General features: G+C 40.9%; 1 protein-coding gene and 1 long non-coding RNA gene across 5 annotated transcripts in view; one reads left to right on the forward strand and one right to left on the reverse strand.

Moving 5' to 3' along the window:
• The window catches only part of SORCS1 (sortilin related VPS10 domain containing receptor 1), a 579,121-nt gene that overhangs the window by 226,352 nt on the left and 331,148 nt on the right, over positions 1-21,621 (reverse strand). The window lies entirely within an intron of this gene.
• LOC129636962 (uncharacterized) lies at positions 12,026-21,233 on the forward strand. Of its 2 annotated transcripts, XR_008707235.1 has the most exons (4): positions 12,026-12,429; positions 13,129-13,262; positions 18,604-18,790; positions 20,736-21,233. It is a non-coding gene; the product is annotated as an uncharacterized LOC129636962 (long non-coding RNA). The 2 variants fall into 2 exon arrangements; XR_008707234.1 differs by having other exon boundaries at positions 12,026-13,262.

Genomic DNA, 21,621 nt, shown 5'->3' on the forward strand with positions numbered 1-21,621 from the left:
GAGAAGGATACGGGGCCAATTTGTGGGAATAGTGTCAAAAAAGGAGAGCATTTAGAATCCCAGTGTTTTGTTAGAGAAAGTTGGACAAGGTGCAAGTTATTCAAACAAATTGATGTGTGAGAGACAGAGAGGAAAAGTACTTGTCATAATCACTGCATCAAAGAAAATCTCTTCTTATTCAAAAATGGAGACAGTATGCCTGGGGACTAATTCGGCAAGTTGCCACATCAATCGCAGTTTGGATACATAATTAACAGCTGTGTGTATGGAAATAATTAATCTCATGCTCTGGGAGAAAATGTATAGTGAAATGTTTTTCAGAACAGACAAGGGAGGATTATGTTCTGAGATCTGGACGTCTGGAAACAACGCTTGAGAAGAAGAAACTTCTAGGTCAGTGATGTTATGGATCCAGGCCGCATGTGCCTTGGATGTCACCCGGGACAAGAGATGAAGGAAAGTACACTAGCTGCATACCTAAACACCTTGTTTCAGGAAAGCAAAACATCTGCAGATACCCCTGCAATCTTCCTGAACTCTAAGCTCAGCTAATACTATTCCCAGATTCAGAGAAATTTTGTGTTTAAATCACCAAAGCTAAATTCTTCCACAGAAGTCCCTGAGCAAATGTTGCTGCTGCTGCTGCTGCTAAGTTGCTTCAGTCGTGTCCGATTCTGTGCGACCCCCTAGACGGCAGGCCACCAGGCTCCTCTGTCCATGGGATTCTCCAGGCAAGAACACTGGAGTGGGTTGCCATTTCCTCCTCCAACGCATGACAGTGAAAAGTGAAAGTGAAGTCGCTCAGTCCTGTCCAACTCTTAGCGACCTCATGGACTGCAGCCTACCAGGCTCCTCCATCCATGGGGTTTTCCAGGCAAGAGTACTGGAGTAGGGTGCCATTGCCTTCTCCAGAGCAAATGTTAAGTAAGTATAAAGAGTTTTTTATTAATAGCAGTGGGAACACAGCTTACATCTCAGAATCTTGGAAAGGCAATGAAGGCATGAGGGAATTCTTAAAATTCTTCAGGGTGAAAACTCCTCCTGCCTCTTAGCCTTTTGCACCAGCACTTGACAGATATATGATTGTGCTCATCTTCTGTCTAAAATTTATAGTGTAATTCTGTCCCTTTCAGCATAGTATTTAACATCCTCAGCATGGTATACAAAACCGTTCATGATCTGACCCCTGGTTTGCATAACTCAGTTTCTCCAACCACAACTCTAAGTGATTCTCTGGGACTATCTGCCAGCCTTGACTGTTCTTTCTCACTGCTGTTTGCTCAGCCAGATGGATTTTCTTTCTTCCTGCACTAAGAATAAACTGAGTCCTCTTTATTTTCCTAATTCCACTTATCACTCCCCTGGAATGCCTTAAAGTCACTCAGTTGTGTCTGACTCTTTGCGACTCCTTGGACTATATAGTCCATGGAATTCTCCAGGACAGAATACTGGAGTAGATAGCCTTTCCCTTCACCAGGGGATCTTTCCGACCCAGGGATCAGACCCAGGTCTCCTGCACTGCAAGTGGATTCTTTACTAACTGAGCTATCAAGGAAGCCCTTTTCCTAACCCTCATGCCTACCCTAAATCTGGGTCAGATTCTCCTCCCAAGAGCTTTTATTTAAGGAAACCTGCCTTCTATGTGACATATCAACTAGAAGTTAAGTATTTCCGATATGGTATAACATACATCTTTTACTAGATTGCTAACATAGAGAAAATATACCCTGCTCACCTTATTCCATACCCAGACTATCACCTCACACATAGTAGATGGTCGATAAGTGATGGCTCAATCAATTAAAGAGTGTGGCTTTGTCTGTGACATGGCTGGGCGTTTGGCAGAGGACCATAAAACCCTGACAAACAGAGTTGAGTGGCCTGAAAGCAATTTGAAAACCCATGATAGCATGTGTTTCCCTTCAGATATATTTTACATTGCCCTTCGAAGCCCATTGTTCACATCCCCACCCCAGAGCAGGAAGCACGTCATTCACTGAGCTCGGTGTCATTAGTTGAGCCTGTGGTGTGACTCTGGGCCATGCTCTTTTCTCAATGGAAGGCTCTTGGCCAACCTAGGAATGTCATAATGATGGAAATCTGGCCCATTTCTGTGGGGCTCTGTCACCCATTCTAGAGGAAAGGAGGATGGAAGCAGGGGCAAGAAGATGCTTCCGATTCTTTTTATTTTTCATCAGAAGGTACCCAGTTCTTCTCTGTTTCAGATATACTGCGTGACTCTACTCTGAAGATGCTGCAAGGAACTTCCAATATAGCTATCATTCTAGCAAATCTGCATCCTAGAAGATTGGGAGAATCAAGCTAAAGTTTCACAGTGATGCATCAGTAATAAGCAAACACCAGCATCTGAAAGTATTACAGGATGCGAATAAGAAGCCAGGCAGGGAAAATTGATGGCATTTAGAAAGAATGGGCCTCTTTGTCAGAGAAATGCTACAGGTTAATACGAAAGGTGCAAGTTCAGAGGTTCACAGAAGTCCTTTGCTTTAATAAGCACCTAATCAAAATGTAATTGTTTCAATTTAAGTCTTTACAAAACTTTCATTTTTTTTTTCTATTTCATATTCGAAAATTCCTTTTAAAAGTAGCATAGTGAAACCTTAAGAATGTAGCTTTGAGAAAGCTATTTTTCCAAGGACAAGTTCTTCTGTATGATAAACAGAAGTAAGAGAAGCAGGTTACTGAAAAGGGAAAAAAAATCAATAAAGGAGATAGATAACACTTACATACCACAGCCACTGGGAAGAATAATAATACATTTAAACTTCATATAATGAAGGAAATAATGAATATAGAATGCTTTGTTTAATAAGGAAGGTGAGGATATAATTTTGAAAACTTTTTAAGTAAAATAAAAGAAGGGAAGGCACTACAGCCTTCTAAAGATAAGCTTCAGTTATCTGAACATTCACCTAAATAGAGCACTAGAATCCCCTAGCGTGTCACACCCACAAATGATATTCAAATATGTGGCTCTCTTAATAAACATAGTATATTGTAGCAACCCCACAACACAGAGATATACTCAGAAATAAAGTAGACATTCTGGGAAAGAATATCACTATTTATAAAGATAGATAACCCATGATATGGGATATAAGTGCTCTATGAAAAGGGTACTTATTTATATATACTTTTTGCAAATAGTTCCTGGTTATTTCATATTTCCAGAATGACCTTTCACTCATGCCCGAAGATTATGTGAGAACTATAAATACGAGATATTGAACTGCAAAACCATTTGTATCAATCTTAGGATCCAATTGTCATAACCTTTAAAGCCTTCCTAAGAATTACAGATTTATCACTTCTAGGCCTTTCAAAGAACTTGAAAAGGTATTTTATTTCTCAGTATACAGCATTTAAGTTTACTCACTGTAATCACTTGCTAATGGACATCATAGCTGCAAATTATATGAAAATGGTGTTTAGAGATAACAAATCAATTGGTTAGATTAAAGGATATTATCAAACAAGTATCAGAAGGATAAGGATGATGAGATTTTAAAGGATTAACTTGCTCCTTGAAGAGGTAAGGCTTGGAATCTATTACCTTCAGGGCCCCCATGCAGAAAGCCAGCAGCTGCAAATTGCTACTTAGTTTACAAAGTATAAAGATCAGGTAAAGAGAATAGATTGCAGTAAGCATCAAAGAAACTACAATATGTTAATCAGTAAGGACCCACAGCATTTACATGGGATCTTAAGGTTACTATCCATTTAACTCCTTAAAAAAAAAAAAAAAAATCCTATGATGTTGTTTTATTCCCACATGCCAGAAAGATTAGACAAGTTGCTCAAGGTCATTCAGCCTGTTGACTGGCTTGTCATGCAGAGTTCCCAACAGTCATGCCATCAGAAAACTGATTTATGTGCCCATGTGGCATTTGGGTATGGCATTTATTAGTTTTTATTTTATCTTATTAATATATCTTTTGCATATCACAATAATCTACAGGAAATAAAGAAAACAGTGTCTGATGGAGTCACCTCTACACTTGGGTATTCAGAACAATGCTGAAACTACAAATTATTGAGCAAGCAAAATCCTGTGGGACGAGAGCCTATTTGATGGGAGAGGAAGCCTTTTAAATAAAGAAGGAAACTCCACCTTCCCTATTACCCATGACAAATGCATAATTGCTTGGCTCTTTTCAACATCCTGTCCCACTCACTCAGTATCCTGCTATAAGTGGAGCTGAGACACTGTATTTTAATTTTCAGAGCCCTGAATAGAATATCAATAAAGGCATGCGAGAAAAGCACATATGTTTACCATCCTTCTCTTGGAAATTAAGCACAATGAGATTAACTCAGGGGAACCTAACAAGCTTTCCCTTTCTTTCTCATCTTTCCCTTTAGATTACTTCTGTAGCTGCTTAGCTTGTAGTGTAATGTAGGTCAATGACACCACCAAAGTTTTTTTTTTTCTTTTGCTAACATGGATCTGCTTAGGAAGAAAAGAAATAAATAAGGGAGACAGGGTTTTCATCACTTAGGAGGATGTCGTGTGCTGCTGTATGCTGTGCTAAGTCACTTCAGTTGTGTCCAGCTCTTTGTGAGCCCCATGGACAGTAGCCCACCAGTCTCCTCTGTCCATGGGATTCTCCAGTCAAGTGCACTAGAGTGCGTTGCCACGCCCTCCTCCAGGGGATCTTCTTGACCCAGGGATTGAACCTGCATCTTTTACATCTCCTGAATTGGCAGGCTGGTTCTTTATCACTAGTGCCACCTGGCAGATTCTTTACCACCAGCTTCACATTAGAACGGAGAAGGCGATGGCACCCCACTCCAGTATTCTTGCCTGGAAAATCCTGTGGACGGAGGAGCCCAGTAGGCTGCAGTCCATGGGGTCGCTCAGAGTCGTACAGGACTGAGCGACTTCACTTTCACTTTTCACCTTCATGCATTGGAGAAGGAAATGGCAACCCACTCCAGTGTTCTTGCCTGGAGAATCCCAGGGACAGGGGAGCCTGGTGGGCTGCCGTCTATGGGGTCGCACAGAGTTGGACACGACTGAAGCGACTTAGCAGCAGCAGCAGCAGCCACATTAGAAGCCCATAGGAAGATTCAGGGCTGGATATGTTAAAAAAGAAAAAACAAAAACCCTTTTCTCCTCCTGATGTTTGTGTCTGGATAGAGACCAAACCACAACATTGAATACGAAGTTGTCCCTTTTGAAAATGTAAACTTCAGTTTAAATGGTCCATAAGACATGATATAATAAACTGGTTCACTGACTAAGCACTGGGACTCTGGTTGCCATCTCTAGCTCAAAAGCCCAAAGGCCCTATTGTCTGCCCCTCCCCTTTGGGCTCAGATGTTGAGTTTGCAGCTCTATACAAAAATAGTGACTTCTCTTGCCTGCTGATTTCTGGCTGTAGTTTTGCAGGCTTTTCACTGAGATGTAAAAGGAGGTCCTGATCACTCAGAGTCATTAAGCCTCCCTGGAAACATTCTGCAAGGGTTGTGATATTAATTCCAAGTAATTGGATTCCACTAGGCAGTTTATGACAAAAGCCTATTCTCCTGCCATCTTCGTGTGTTCTTCTGCCAATAAGATACCAGCTGCTGAGCTTCAACTGCTTTTGGGTTAAAATCATGTTTCTGGAGTTAAGTCACTTGCAGAATATGTACAGTTGACCTAGTCACCATAGCCTCCTTCATCATCTGCAATGATTCCTTCATTAGCTTACAATATCAAAGCATTCTTGAAGTCTTCCCATTGTCTGATTTCCAGCTCAAAAATTTTCTCTTTCTAACAGTCCTTCAAAAGCCTGTCCTGTAGGGATTAATCACACACTCTCTCAAGTTTCCTCATTATAGTATTAATGTAGTTTTAGAATACGTAATTCAATTCAATAAATATGTGCCCCTCTGTGTTCGTGACTTCCTGGTCCTTGCCACCATATAATGAGCTAACAGGATACATGTATTATCCCTACTCACAGATGAAGAAATAGTGGTATCCCAAACTGTGGCTTTGCAGGTACATCAGAGAAGAGTATATTTAAGGCAAAGTGATGGATGATGACTTTTGTTAACAAGGGTGGTAATTAAAACCAGAAGATTCTGCTGCCTTCATGCTAGTTAGGTGTCTTTGTTTTCTTTCTAAAATTCCTTCTGCATTATAGGTGGTCCTTTCCTGTTATAATTTTGCAAAAATTGAGCCCCCCCGCCTCTTCCCAACGACCGCAAAATGTAATCCTCCAGTAATCTGCTTCCTACTTCTTTTTACTTTCCCCATTCACATTGTCCGTATCTCAACTTCCATATAAAACACATCCTCCTTCCCCATGGTCAAATTTTTCCCAAAAAATCATCTTGCAAATAACTATAAAATCATTGATTGTGTATATCTGAACCTTATTTTTCAACTATCAAAGTGTCTTTTGATATACAATTGCATTTTTCTCTTAATGATCCTGAGATGAAGGAGAATTAGTACTTTCTCCATATTCTAGATGGAATAAGATGTTCAGGGTTCTGAAATAAAACCACTTTATTTGCATCTCAAAAGAAATGGCTCAAACCCCTCTGGGCTTCACTTTCTCCAAGACTGGTCCAAGCACTCCTCATGATTGCCTAAAATAGGACCATCTGTCCCTTGTAGCAAAAGCTCCCTACATGATCTTCCATGGTAAGGAGGAAATCTACTTTTCAATTGCACTTTGAATTTGCCCACAAAGGGCACATCTGAATCGAAATGTCCACTGGATTTTGAGTTTACAAAAGGCAAAAACCTAGTACCTTGAAAGAAAATGAGGTTCTAACATACAGTCTGTACTCAAGCGCAGTCACAGTTCGGCTTATTTGTGTCATTTCCTTTTTTATTTTTATTGAGGTATAGTTTATTTACAGTATTATATTAATATCAGGTATACAGAGTGTGTTGTTTCATTTCATATTCACACCCCTCATCCACGTGATCTCCCCCACTGCAGGGAGGAGTATGTCCTCCAGCACACGTGTTAAAGCCACTGATGCTGGGATTTGGGTGGAGGCTGGCTGCCTCCAGGAGCCACACTCTTAACCGACCACTCTTCACCTGTCACCTAGAGCAGGGAGGACAGTTATCACATCCCCTGATGCTTTCAGCCCCTTCCCTGCTGCCCCATACAGCAGTCACAGTATTTCTTCCTGTTTTCCTACAAAACTTTAGAGTTAAACCAGAAGAACAAATGGAAATAAAAAGGATACTGAACTTGTTCAGAGAGAAGCCAAGAGGTTTCAAAGCAGTTGTCCATTTCATGGCCAGTTGTAAAGAAAACAAGATGTGGGATTCCAGCTCGGTCATCAGACTCAGATTCCTTCTTTACATAATTTTCTCCTAGCCAAGCTACACTTTCTCTCTTTGTTTTTGTTTTTGTTTTTTTTTAATTTTGTTTGTTTGTTTGCTTTGGAGGGAGGGGCTATGTAGATATGCAATTTTAAAAAAATACATAAAAACAAAACAAAAGGGAAAAATCCTCCCAGACTAACAGCGTCTTCCAAGTTCCTGGACATCAGAAATGAAGTTTGACTTTGGACTTGGCAAAGGGACAGAGGTGCCAGGGATGGAGGAACTCATTCTTCACTTGGCTGAGAGACTCGACAGTCAGGCTGCCCTTTTGAGAAGACAGCGGGATCCTATCTGTATTGGTCTCCCATGGAGCTCTCACATCTTGCCAGGATCCCCCTGCCAGCCCTGTTCAATTCCACTTGTCAAAAGGCAGGGACTGGAAAGACATGACAGCCAAACCACAAAGCAGAGATGAGTGGCAGCTTAGCTTTGGAGATGCTGGGGCAAAGGAAGGCTGAGCTGCTGAGTACAAAGAAAGGGGCTAGAAAAGGAGCATCTGGCGGTGTCCAGTGTATTTATTCTTCCACTCATTCTACAGCCTTCACAAACTCTCCTTCACTGTGACCAACATCTCGAGAATCTGTTTGGTAGGCTGGTCTGAGCACCCAGCCCTGGATGAAAGTGAGAGAACCCTCTCTGTGCATTCATGTCTCTTTTCAAACAAGAGTCATCTTCTCCCCTTGTTAATGTTGTGTGTGTGTGTGTTTTAATACATTTTGCTTAACTAGTGTTATTGGGTGGGGAAGAGGAGATCTCATAGACATGAAATAAAAAGCATCCATGTTTACTACCATTCTTCTTTCTGGAAGGTGGAAAAGTTAGATTGAATTCAGTGATAGATGAAAGTTCACATATCAATGCTTCCTTAAAATTACCCTTTTACTGGTCCAATCTCAAAGCAATGATAACCCCTCTTTTCACTCTTCCTGCAGGCCACGGCACGTGTTAGAATTTATTCCCAAACTCGTTTTTCAAAAAACACCTGCATTTTTTCATGTAGCTCTCTCATGGGATCTTTGAATAGCAGTTTGTATCTAATAAGCCTGTGTGGGCTGCCTGTGTTTCATACCAAGACAGAGTCACTTGCCGTGCAAAGGAATGGAATTAGAATTCTGGAATAATGGAGTGGAACTCTCAAAAAATAAAATTTCAAGAAGCTCCCCTCCCTGAGCTTATCAAACATCGTAGAAAATACTATAAAAGCAGCCTCCCGCACCTCTGCAAAGTTACATTGCTAGTAAGCTGTTCTATGAATGATTTATTCTAGCCCCTCCACTACATTCTCCAGTAGAAGAGTAGAAGGGCACCATGCCACCTGCGCCTTGAGCTTTCCTAATTCACTCCTGAGACTGGGTTTCATCACTTCCTTAAATCTCAGAGATGCCCCAAATACATCTGTGTGTTCAGGATCTTTATTCCATACAGTGGCCGAGTGCCTAACACAGCCGTCTTTCTGCTAGGGGCATAAGGAGCCCAGTCTTAATGTCAAAGGGACACATGGAGAGAAACAATCTAATTTCACATCAAATTTTCCACTGTCCAGTAGAGGGCAGCTGGTTCCAAATACATAACATGTGTTTTATAGTCATGGACTTGGAGAAGGCAATGGCACCCCACTCCAATACTCTTGCCTGGAAAATCCCATGGATGGAGGAGCCTGGTAGGCTGTAGTCCATGGGGTTGCTAAGAGTCGGGCACGACTGAGCTACTTCACTTTCACTTTTCACTTTCCTGCATTGGAGAAGGAAATGGCAACCCACTCCAGTGTTCTTGCCTGGAGAATCCCAGGGACAGAGGAGCCTAGTGGGCTGCCGTCCATGGGGTTGCACAGAGTTGGACACGACTGAAGCGACTTAGCAGCAGTACTAATTTAGCCACTACTTCCTATGAATCTCAGAAAGACAAGTGGACATATCTTCAAGTATTTTCATATATATGTAGAGAGAAATCCAAAGATACTAGAACACTCAAGCCACAGTGTGTTGGATGGATGTGTGTTAGTTGTGAAGTCATGTCTGACTCCTTGCGACCCCAAGGACTGTAGCCCACTAGGCTCCTCTGTCCATGGACTTCTCCAGGCAAGACTATTGGAGTGGGTAGCCATCCCCTTCTCCAGGGGATCTTCCTGACCCAGGGATTGAACCTGGGCCTCCTGCAATGCAGGCAGATTCTTCACCGCCTGAGCCACCAGGGAGACCACAGTAGTCTTTATAAATGGTCAAAACTAGAATTATTGTTACTGCTCTTGCTTCATTGAGCAGAAGGAATTACCTCACATGCGCCATTAGAAGAAATAACTGTGGCCCTAGGGAGATTATACTCTTTAGTTAATATTCAGGGAGGGTAAATGTTAAGCAAAAAGCTTAGGAAAATTTCCATGTTGTCAAGTCCTGGTGTAAGTATCAGCTACACAATCTGGACAACCCACTCTCTGAGCCTTAGTTTTCTCAGCATAAAATGTCATTAATGGCAGTTACCCTGGTTTCAAAGTTTTGTTTTGTTTCCTTTCTGCATCAACTATCATCACGCATGGGAATGTTCTCAGCACATTTCACATGTGCATATCTTACAGCTTATAGTTTATTACAATCACCGACTTGAGAAGTATGCACCGTTGTTTTTCTACTATTTCTTTGAAAAGTGTGAGTCTGGGTTACTTCAAACACCACTTAATTTAAGAGGCTTAAGGGAAGTTTCTGGTTATAACTAGCTGTTATTCATCAATAAGTCATGGCTAACTCTTTGCGACCCCATGGATTGCAGCATGCCAGGCCTCTGTGTCCTTCACTATGTCCTGGAGTTTGCCTAAGTTCATGTCCATTGACTCGGTGATGCTATCCAATCATCTCTTTCTCTGCCACCCTCTTCTCCTTTTGCTCTCAACTTAGGTATAATTTAAACAATGGCCTTTCTAATACTTCCTTTTATATTTCTCCCTCTCACAGTTTTAATCATGTATACGTGATATAGAATAAAAGAAAGAAAACATTGTGGCTGGGTGCAAGAGGTTCATTTATGAGGGCCCATGTGCCCAATCATAGAAGAGTAAATAATATTTTTTGTTTCTCACTGATGCTATAGAAGAAGTTGCCTGGAAGAAGAGAGTCTCTTTTCTAAAAAAATGTGGCTCCTACAGAAAAAGTGGGTACCTAGAGATTCAGTGATGGTATAGTAGCTCAATGATTAAAGGCAATGATGGGGTCACGGGTCTAATCAGAACCCATGAATGAAGCTCTACGAGAAGAAGAAGAAGTCCATGGCAGTGTGTGCCTGCAGTGACAGAAGGACCATTGCTCAGTTGTGATTTCTCCAAAGAGCATCATTCAGGACAATGGAATCTACCTTTAAGCAGATCCTATGCCCCAAACTGGCTGGTTGCCTTATTCTTCACGTCACTGGTCATGGATATGGCGATGGGATGGGTGCGTTTCTGATCTGCATTCCTTCTGGTAGAAAATAACCACCCAGAATGATATAAATTTTAAGTACACAGAAGGCCTATTGGGCCTCCGGGGAAGCTCAGAGGCCAGGCGAGGAATAATGCCCATTACAGGAGTTACATGACAGAGGAGGAAAGTACCGTAAGGGTCACCGCCCAGCCTCCTGCCATAGCAAATCTATCCTGATTATTGTTGGCACCTCTAACCTTAGAGGTACTAAGGGAAAAAAAAATTCTTGAATTTCCTTTTACTTACTCATTCATTCATTTATTGTTTACTTAAGTTTTGTTGTTGTTGTTGTTTTGTTTTTTTTAGCAGCAAATATTGACTGAGTTCTTCCTGGGAGCCAGTACCAGAACCTGGGGTTAAAATAAGGACTCTCTATGTGGAATCTTTGTCAGATTTTTTAAGACATCAGGCTTATCCTGTAAAGCTGTCAAGGCTGCTATCAAGAAATGATAAGCCGGAGGCTGGATGATTTTATACAAGCTGACTTAAAATATGACATATGGTTTTGCCTTTACATTTGCTCTGTGCTTTGCATTTTATCTGAGATTATATAATTCATATTTAATACATGAAATTCATTAAAGTTCTATAGAGGAATCAGCACTTAGCCTCAGACTAGAAAACTGCAGCAATGTTTGGAAAATGTAAACTAAGAGAGAATAAATACAGACCCAAAATGCAAAGTCTAGTTAAAGACTACCAGCTACTAACTGGATGTCAGATGTAAAATAATGTAACTTTTCCTATCCCCACCTCACAAAGTTTTTGTAAAGATGAGATGATTACACACATATACATTCATCTAAACATTTTGAAAACCTATTCTGTTTTAAATATATAAGGTGTTCTCATTACTCCCTCTTTCACATAAATGAGCTTTGGGAGAGAAGGAAGGAAAGATGGGCACAAAGAAGGGAAGAAGAAAGGAGGGAGGGAGAGAAGAAGGGATGGAAATGAAAGGAGAAATGAACTAAGCAGTTGTAGACAGGTAATATCCAATTTCAACACTGTTCTCTCCTGTGTATTTATTTCAGACTTCTTTGTAATTCCCCCGAGTTGGGTTTGTATAGGAGGAAGATAATGAACCATGGGTGAAACTTTGTAATAAATGGAGCCAAATGGTTTGGGCTAGATAATCTGGGCTTTATCATATGAACTTAACCAGCTCCCATTGGTTGCTGGGAAATGGGATGCTCACATGGCCCTCCAGGGATCCAGGTGATCCCCACTCACCGTGCTCGACTCGGGCTCTACCAAGACCTCTGAAGTGGGAAAAACAGTGTTGTAGCTCCTGGGAAAATTTAAGCCCTCATACAAGTATAATCTTCATGAGTCTATAAAATTTCAACTAGTAAAGACAGGGGAAATGGGGGAGGATAATAAAACTGTGGGAACCATTTTCCCTTCTGCAAATCAAAGAATTAATTTCATTTTCTGTCTGGTTGTTTGCATTAGCAGTGCAGGGAGGAGCTGGGAGAAAGTGGCTATTCCTATAAGAAGAGGATGGTGCTTCCTGTCCAACTTCAACTTGCTTAGATCTGGAATTTCAAACTGAACAATGAGAGGCAAATTTCAAGCTCCATTTACTTCTAGCAAATCAGGACTTCTTGTCTCAATGTGAGTACAGACAGACTCCTTCCTGGGCCACTGTGTTTACAGATGGCCATGTCTACTAAAGTAACTGGTTTGGTAGAATTTGGCTTCATACTTCATCAAAATGTCAGTAGCATCACACCTCCATCACAACAGAAGACGGAGGAAAAGAAGTCAAGAGTGGAAATAATTACAAAAGAGATGATAAACCTCTGAATACATTATCAAATTTATTCCGTTAAATTAGCACATCTTAAGGCTATTGTCAACCCAGAGATAACAATCTTCTCATGATGAACATCTGTGATCTGACAAACTACTCTGGCTCTAAATGCCTGGATCTCACGTTCCATTAAAGAAAGAAAGAAATTTAAGATTACCTAAAAGGCTACCATCCTAGATATGCACTAGGAATACATATAATTTAATGTGCAGAGGGCTCTGTGCCTGACGTCTGCACTCTGGGGCTTCAGTCCCTCTAACAGCCTGCCATGGAACAGGCCAACTATGCCTATGGCAGAACAGCCCTGCAATTAGCAACAAATCACCATCTTGAAGTAATTGGTGAGCTCTGCCGACATGTGGGTCTAGAGTAAACCTGCAGGCAATGTCCCAATTTTTGCCTAATTATTTTATTTATTTAGGGTCGTCTTCGGTGTTGACACAAAAGGTGATTGAATTGGAAACTTGTTAACTCTGGGGGTCTGCTTCTTTTTCTTCCAGAGAAAACATACGTTTCCATTCACAAGTCAACGTCTTAGGGTTTGAGGAAGAAAAACAAGATTCTTCATCTAAGAAGAAAGCATCCCACCAATTACACCAGGCATGGAGCCAGAATTACAACAAGCACTGCAGGGGTAAGAAGCAATAGATTTTAATTGGTGCCTAGGGGTAAAGGTCAACTCTCTTGGAACAATGGGCCTCTATGGTGGTAATTGACTGAGTCCTCCATGGGAGTTTGTAAATGTCAGTAATGCACTTCCAAATAGAAGCAGGAAGGGCTTGGGCCCTGGAAACAGAGACAGCAGTAACCACTTGAGAAAATATGTAAATCTGATGGTTAAATAACGCAGTCATAAACCATAAGAGGTGCGTACACACAAACACACCACAAAAGGTTTCAAAAGCAAACAGACTGCTTCTCGTATCAGACGAGTGTCTTCTTGAGGTCCAGTGTCTTTTTTCCTAGCAGATGTGCTTAGTCGCTCAATTGTTTGTGGCTCTGTGGGACCCCATGGACTGTAGCCTGCCAGGATCCTCTGTCCATGGGATTCTCCAGTCAAGAATACTGGAGTGGGTTGCCATGCCCTCCTCCAGGGGATCTTCCCGACCTAGGAATCGAACCCAGGTCTCCCGCACAGCAGGTGGATTCTTTACTGCCTGAGCCACCAGGGAAGTCCAGCAGAAGTTCGGCTCTTTTCCTAGATGCCTCCGGAATTCAAACACACTGATTATGTGAGTCAAGCTGGATGGGTGGTTTGGATCCTAAAGCAACAATCATCCTTGTGAAATTGGGGTTACTGTAGAGGAAAGCATCAGCATTTATTATTGCTGCTTTTCTAAGAGAATTTTTGGCCCCTTTTTAAAAGTAGTGGCAAAAAAGATGAACAACTACTAATTGAAACATTAGCATTCCCTGTCAATCCCCCAAATCAGAAGGACCTGACTGAGCCCCCTTGACTATTTAGACTGCTTCTCTTATGGCCATGTTTCACTCCATTCTTCTCATTTCACCATCATCCCCCAATATTCACCTACTCCCCTGATCTGGGTGCTCTCCTAAGTGTTTAATAAGTTTCCTATATTTTTAAAATCAACTATTAGGCTAACTGGAAAATTCTGAAAGAGATGGGAATACCAGACCACCTGACCTGTCTCTTGAGAAACCTGTATGCAGGTCAGGAAGCAACAGTTAGAACTGGACATGGAACAACAGACTGGTTCCAAATAGGAAAAGGAGTACATCAAGGCTGCATATTGTCACCCTGCTTATTTAACTTATATGCAGAGTACATCATGAGAAACGCTGGGCTGGAAGAAGCACAAGCTGGAATCAAGATTGTCAGGAGAAATATCAATAACCTAAGATATGCAGATGACACCACCCTTATGGCAGAAAGTGAAGAGGAACTAAAAAGCCTCTTGATGAAAGTGAGAGAGGAGAGTGAAAAAGTTGGCTTAAAGCTCAACATTCAGAAAACTAAGATCATGGCATCCAGTCCCACTACTTCCTGGCAAATAGATGGGGAAACAGTGGAAACAGTGGCTGACTTTTTATTTTTCTGGGCTCCAAAATCACTGCAGATGGTGATTGCAGCCATAAAATTAAAAGACGCTTACTCCTTGGAAGGAAAGTTGTGACCAACCTAGACAGCACATTAAAAAGCAGAGACATTACTTTGTCAGCAAATGTCCGTCTAGTCAAGGCTATATGGTTTTTCCAGTGGTCATGTATGGATGTGAGAGTTGGACTATAAAGAAGGCTGAGTGCTGAAGAATTTATGCTTTTGAACTGTGGTGTTGGAGAAGACTCTTGAGAGGCTGTTGGACTGCAAGGAGATCCAACCAGTCTATCCTAAAGGAGATCAGTCCTGGGTGTTCATTGGTAGGACTGATGTTGAAGCAGAAACTCCAATACTTTGGCCACCTGATGCAAAGAGCTGACTCATTTGAAAAGACCCTGATGCTGGGAAAGATTGAGGGCAGGAGGAGAAGGGGACAACAGAGGATGAGATGGTTGGATGGCATCCCCGACTCAATGGACATGGGTTTGGGTGGACTCTGGGAGTTGGTGATGGACAGGGAAGCCTGGCGTGCTGTGGTTCATGGAGTTGCAAAGAGTCGGACATGGCTGAGTGACTAAACTGAACTGATTAGGATAAACAATGTGTCAAAGGAGCATTGTAAGGAGCACTTCTAAGATGCAAAAAGAATAAGGCATATAAAATATATTATCAGATTGTGAGATTTCAGAAAACCAAAGGTACAGTGCCTAAACCAATGCCAAAGCCATACTCATCTCTACCTGCCTGTCTTTGCAGACAGGGCCCTGCTGTATGCATGTTTGTATTTCTACTGCCTGCCTGTGCCTGCATGCTAAGTCACTAAGTCTCCTGTGTCTCCTGAGTCGGCAGATGGATTTTTTTTTTTAACAACTGAGCCACCAGCTCTGTGGTTATCTACTGCCTAGCACTCAATAATTGTTGGTACAAATAATTATAATTTTTTGTTGTGAATGCCATGACCTTCTGTAATACTGGTGTGCTTCACTGGTCAATCTAAGCCTTCTCCTGATGTTTTTCTGATCATCCAAGACTACAGTCCTCTCCAGATTCTTAGAGCCTTTGTCATCTGTACCACATAATCCATCTCTTCTATCCAGCACTGTTCGTTAAGTGCGTCCTCACAAAGGGAATGCAAACTCCATAAGGGCAATGTGAAGTTCACACTGTTTTTTTTTTTTTTTTTTAAATTCACCAATACATTTACACTTTTTCCAGTAGTCATGTATGGATGTGAGACTTGGACTATAAAGAAAGCTGAGCACCAAAGAATTGATGCTTTTGAACTGTGGTGTTGGAGAAGACTCTTGAGAGTGCCTTGTATAGCAAGGAGATCCAACCAGCCGATCCTAAAGGAAATCAGTCCTGAATATTCAGAGAAGGCAATGGCAACGCACTCCAGTACTCTTGCCTGGAAAATCCCATGGATGGAGGAGCCTGGTAGGCTGCAGTCCATGGGGTTTCGAAGAGTTAGACACAACTGAGTGATTTCACTTTCACTTTTCACTTTCATGCATTGGAGAAGGAAATGGCAACCCACTCCAGTGTTCTTGCCTGGAGAATCCCAGGGATGGCGGAGCCTGGTGGGCTGCTGTCTATGGGGTTGCATAGAGTTGGACATGACTGAAGTGACTTAGCAGCAGCAGTATTTATTGGAAGGAATGATGCTGAAACTCCAATACTTTGGCCACCTGATGTGAAGAGCCGACTTATTTGAAAAGACCCTGATGCTGGGAAAGATTGAAAGCGGGAGGATAAGGGGATGACAGAGGATGAGATGGTTAGATGGCATCACCAACTCAATGGATATGAGTTTGAGTAAACTCCAGGAGTTGGTGTTGGACAGGGAAGCCTGGCGAGCTGCAGTCCATGGGGTTGCAAAGAGTCGGACACGACTGAGTGACTGAACTGCACTGAACACTTGCAAAGAACTGAGTACAAGCCAAGGTGTTCAATAAAATATGTCAATTGATTTCTTAAATGTGTACCTCCAAACCTCATCAATAGTTTTGTCTGATAAATAGTTGAGATAAATGCTGAATATATCAAATTTATAAGGTAAATTTTAGATTTATTAATTCAATTTTAATAATGTCATCCTTGCCTGTTTATTGATTTTATAAAGACAGGTGAAAATTTATAATAAATGTAAAAATTTTATTATTATTATTATGTTAGAATTCTAATTTAATTGGGTCATGAGGACTTTAATTTTGGTTTGATTAGTCAGTATAGTCATCTATATTTCCATTTATATATGTACAGAAAATAGGTACAGATAATCAAAATAAGTGCATGCTTATCTATTTAATATCTGCAAATCAATCAATGCTATGTATGCGCTGTGATCTGTGAACACTGGTTTCTCAACACACATACACTGAAAGATACTCTTCATCTTCTTTTTCCCTTCCCCTTTGACAAATATTTGCTTCTCTGTGAAGCCTTTCTTGGGTCCCCAAAATAGAATTCTATGTACATAACTCTTATGATTCATAACTTCTATGCTGTAGTTGACTGTTTATATACTCATCTCCTCTGCCAGACGGTACAATCCTTAAGAGCAAAGACAAAGTCTTCTATTTTATTCCGCTTCCTAGTTCTTAAAAAAGATATGGCACAATATAGTCATTTAAAAAGATTGGCTGAGTTGACAAATGATAGCATCAGGCATGACCATATAATTCGAAAGAGATAAAAATGATAACAATGAGACTAACTACTTGCTATGTGTCAGGCACTGTTGTTCTTTGCCTGATATAACTCTTCTCCTAACTATCAATAACTCTTGATATGGACACAATCATTTTGTTTTAGAGATAAGGAAACAGTATTGCGGTGAGGTTAATAACAAACAAACCAACAAATGAAACCTTATCTAAGGGTACATACCTAGTATGTGGCCTAGATGGAATTTAAAGTCAGTCAGACCAGCTTCAGGGTGTATTAGATTAACTATTACACATGATTAATGACTCTTCTAGGGCTTCCCATATGGCGTTAGTGGTAAAGAACCCACCTGCCAATGCAGGAGATGTAAGAGATGTAGGTTTGGTCCCTGGAGAAAGGGAAGATCCCCTGGAGAAAGGCAGGGCAATCCACTCCAGTATTCTTGCCTGGAGAACCCCATGGACAGAGAGGAACCTGTCGGTCTACAGTCCATGGGGTCGCAGTCGGACACAACTCTACTAAGCAAAAATTCACAATGACTGCCTTCAAATGACAAAGTGTAGCTCCATGGTAACTGAAGATAGATGCTGAGTTGAAGCACCTGACAAGTGCAGAAACCAGCAGATGTCCACATACATAGAAGAGCCCATTCCATAAAGGGATGGGGAGCAGCTAAGGGAGGCAGCATTAAAAGGACAAAAGTTTATTAAGCCCAGGCAGTGGCGATGATATTTGAATCTGCCACTGGGGAGCTGGGGAGCCTGGATCGAGGTCTGCTACTCCTCCACACTTGAGTCTAAATTGTTTTTCCTTCCTGGCAAAACCAATTTCGGCCACAGCCATCAACATCTTTTCCCCCTTTGAAAGTACTCAGGAAGAGCAGAGAGATAAAGGTAAATTGTACTCCTTCTGAAAATCTTAATAAGTTCCTAGGGAATGAGCCAGTCCTCCTCTCTCATAGATCTCAAGACATTCTTAATCTACTGCTGAGAATACATTTGATTTTATTATTTCTTTTCTTCAACCTTATGAGTTCACTGTGCTTTTACTACCTTTCTCTCATCAGCATTTTGTTTTCTAAATGTTTTGTACTAACCTCTACCATCATCCCTCTGAGCTTAACGCCTGTGTCTTTCCTCCTATAACTTTTCTCTTATCTGTGAGAGACAGTGTATTGAGGCTGTTTTATTTTCCCCCATTCTATACTTTTTGGATTCATCTGCAATCGTCCTTTTCTCCACAACAGGTATGCTCATTTCCTGGTTGGGAGATGCTGTCAATCATGGAGACACTTAGTATTCCAGTGCCCAAACAAGCACACACAACCCCAAGCAGGTAAAGAAGAGACTGCTCTGGCCCAGGCATCAGACTGTATACGCTGTACTACAGGCCTTTTTGCCTATGAAGATCGTAGTCCATCTTGTACCAACAAGGTATGGTATTTTGTCCTGTGAAACCTATTGTAAGTAGTTGACTTCGAGGGTTATGGAACGAGAAACATGTCAGCAGCTAGGGACCCAGCACAATGAGAAGTGGATTCCTAGAAGAACAGAGGGAAAAACCATCAAAAGAAGATTTGGTCAAGAGGAAGGTCAGGTCAGAAAAAGGAATTGTTTAAATGGAAGCAGTCCAGCTCCTGAGGCTAGAAGTATTCTCTTAATTTCTCCTGGGAAGGAAAAAAGTAGTGATTTTATTAAAGATTCATCAACATCAACTCTGTTTTTCCTGACAGCACCAAAAGAAAGCTTGGAGTAGATCTGATGTATTGGAGTGAAACATCCCCACCCTAGTAAATATGGCACATTTCCTGTAGCAGCGGGCATTCATCTCCATCCATCATGATTGCAGTAAGGGCTGTTCACCAGAAACAAATGTTCTAGATACAGTGTGTCAAACACCAATTGATGGAAACCTCTGAGAAACCACAGGGAGTATGCAGGAAGCAAACAGACCAGAATGTTGAAAAGACCTCTGACCATTTTCCACAGTGCAGTATAGCTTGGAATCAACCTGAAATAATGCATCTGACCTTCATAAAAGGGTAATGGATGGGCATTTAACATTAGGCCAGTCAGACTTCAGAGAACAAGAATTCTAATAAAGACAGATGATGAGTCAAAAATAAATAAATAAGGAGGTAGGTAACTAAATAAAAAAAGATCTGCTCCCCAAAGAAGGTTACACAGGTAGCCTATTTGGCATACTTGAAGGATGACCAGCCTCTGATACAGGTTTCTTTCCATCTTTGAGAAAACTTCTGTCCACTGGCCCACAGAAACAACTATCTTCTGAGACCCATTCATTGGTATAAGAGGCATACAGTTTCCAGATCACTCTTACTTTATGATATTTCAAGATTAATGCAGGCTATCTCTACCCTCATTAAGTACATTTGTTAAAAAGGAATAACACCACAAGACGGAGTTCTATTTCCCACACTTTGGGAAAGAAATACCACCTAAAGTCAACTAGAAGGCATTACCTAAACTTAGAAATGGTTGACCTCGGGGTATTTATAGGGCTTCCCTGGTGGCTTAGATGGTAAAGAATCCACCTGTAATGCAGGAGACCTGGGTTCGATCCCTGGGTTGGGAAGATTCCCTGGAAAGGGGAACAGCTACCCACTCCAATATTCTTGCCTGGAGAATCCCATGGACAAAGGAGCCTGGCATGCTACAGTCCATGGGGTCACAAAGAGCTGGACACACAGAGCAACTTTCACTACACTCACTACTGGGTATTTATAAACATTCTGCTTATTTGAAATCTAGCTAGTTACTTTAATGTGGCTAATAAAACTCTGAGTTATAGCATCAACATTATAAACTCACCTTTATGCAAATATAAGTTGTTTCCTTTTAGATCAGTGATTCATAATTAATATTTAATGTATCAGACACTTATATGTGATAGACACAACATCTTACAAATGAGGAATAATAAATACATGATCTTAATTATGCAAGAAGCTTCTTTCTAAGAACAACAAAATGATATGCATGGCTACTTAAAGCTTCATGAAACAAAACAGTGAATTACTAGTTAACCTGGTAAATTCTGGAAAACCAGGCACATTCTAAATCTGCCTTTCTTTTCTTTCCTTTTTAAATTAGTGTTAGAGAGACAGAGATAAAAGTCAATAAAAATCAACTGTGTACCTACTCTGTACCACACTGTGTTAAAATAAAATAGACTGGTTTGATAAGATTTTTCAACCTATGGATGTTATCATAAGTGCTTTGATTTATATAAAATAGTACAAAGTATATGGCTGTTTCAAATGTAGTTCCCCATACAGAGGGGGAATGGCTTAGATCAGTGGTTTCATTTTTTTTCTTTTTTTCTTTCTGTTTTACCACTGTGTTCTGTGTATCCCAGGAGTTCCAGAGGGCTCCCCAGGGCCACCTTGGAGTGACAGGGGAGTTTGCAGGTGGCCACTACTCCTGGCGCTCTGCCTATTTCAAATAGAGCACTTTACACTTATTATTCTGTAGCTTATTTGAAACCCAGGGGCTTGGACGACTGTTGGAACATCACCCAGAGGAAAAAAATGTAGATGTGGCATGCTTTCTTGGATTTGACTTGATTTTTGAAGGCTCAAGAAAAGAACAGAACAATGTTTGATGGACTGAAACAGTATAAACACTCAGCTGTACCCAGGAAGGATCAAAGGACGTGATCTCTCCCTTACTCCCTTTAGCCATCATTGCCCAGGCTAAATGCAGGCAAGTTAGTATTTGTTTCCAAAAAAAAAAAAAAACCCCACAGAAAAGTCACTTCAACTGAAGTTTGGAAAATACAACTTCCGTTCTGTTTCCGGATTCCTGCATTGTACTTCTTTATGAATGAAACATACATTATTTTTTAAAAGATTAGAGGCAAATGCATGATCTTGTGTATAAAGGGACAGATAAAAGACTTAGGGTAGAATGAGCAAGTGTTGCCTGTCTGCCAAGGGAAATGCCACGCACCCCCTTTGATGTATTATACAATACACTTGCTCCCCTCGGCCTCACCAGATAATGCCAAGTGAGTGCTATGCAAAGTCCTGGAATTTTAAATATTAATCATGCTCTTCTTGGCTAGAAAAGATAAAATTATATAATTATAAAAAAGATAAAACTATGACTTAGAAATTATTAAAACCTACAGGGATTTTTTTTTCCTTTTAACTCCTTATTTATTTACTTAGAAAAATTAATTTTATAATTAGAGAAAATCAATGAGTCAAAGCTAGTTTCACACTGTATTTTTCTTTTCAAGA

The sequence above is a fragment of the Bubalus kerabau genome, chromosome 22 (genome assembly GCF_029407905.1).
Source record: "Bubalus kerabau isolate K-KA32 ecotype Philippines breed swamp buffalo chromosome 22, PCC_UOA_SB_1v2, whole genome shotgun sequence".
Classification (NCBI taxonomy): Eukaryota; Metazoa; Chordata; class Mammalia; order Artiodactyla; family Bovidae; genus Bubalus; species Bubalus kerabau.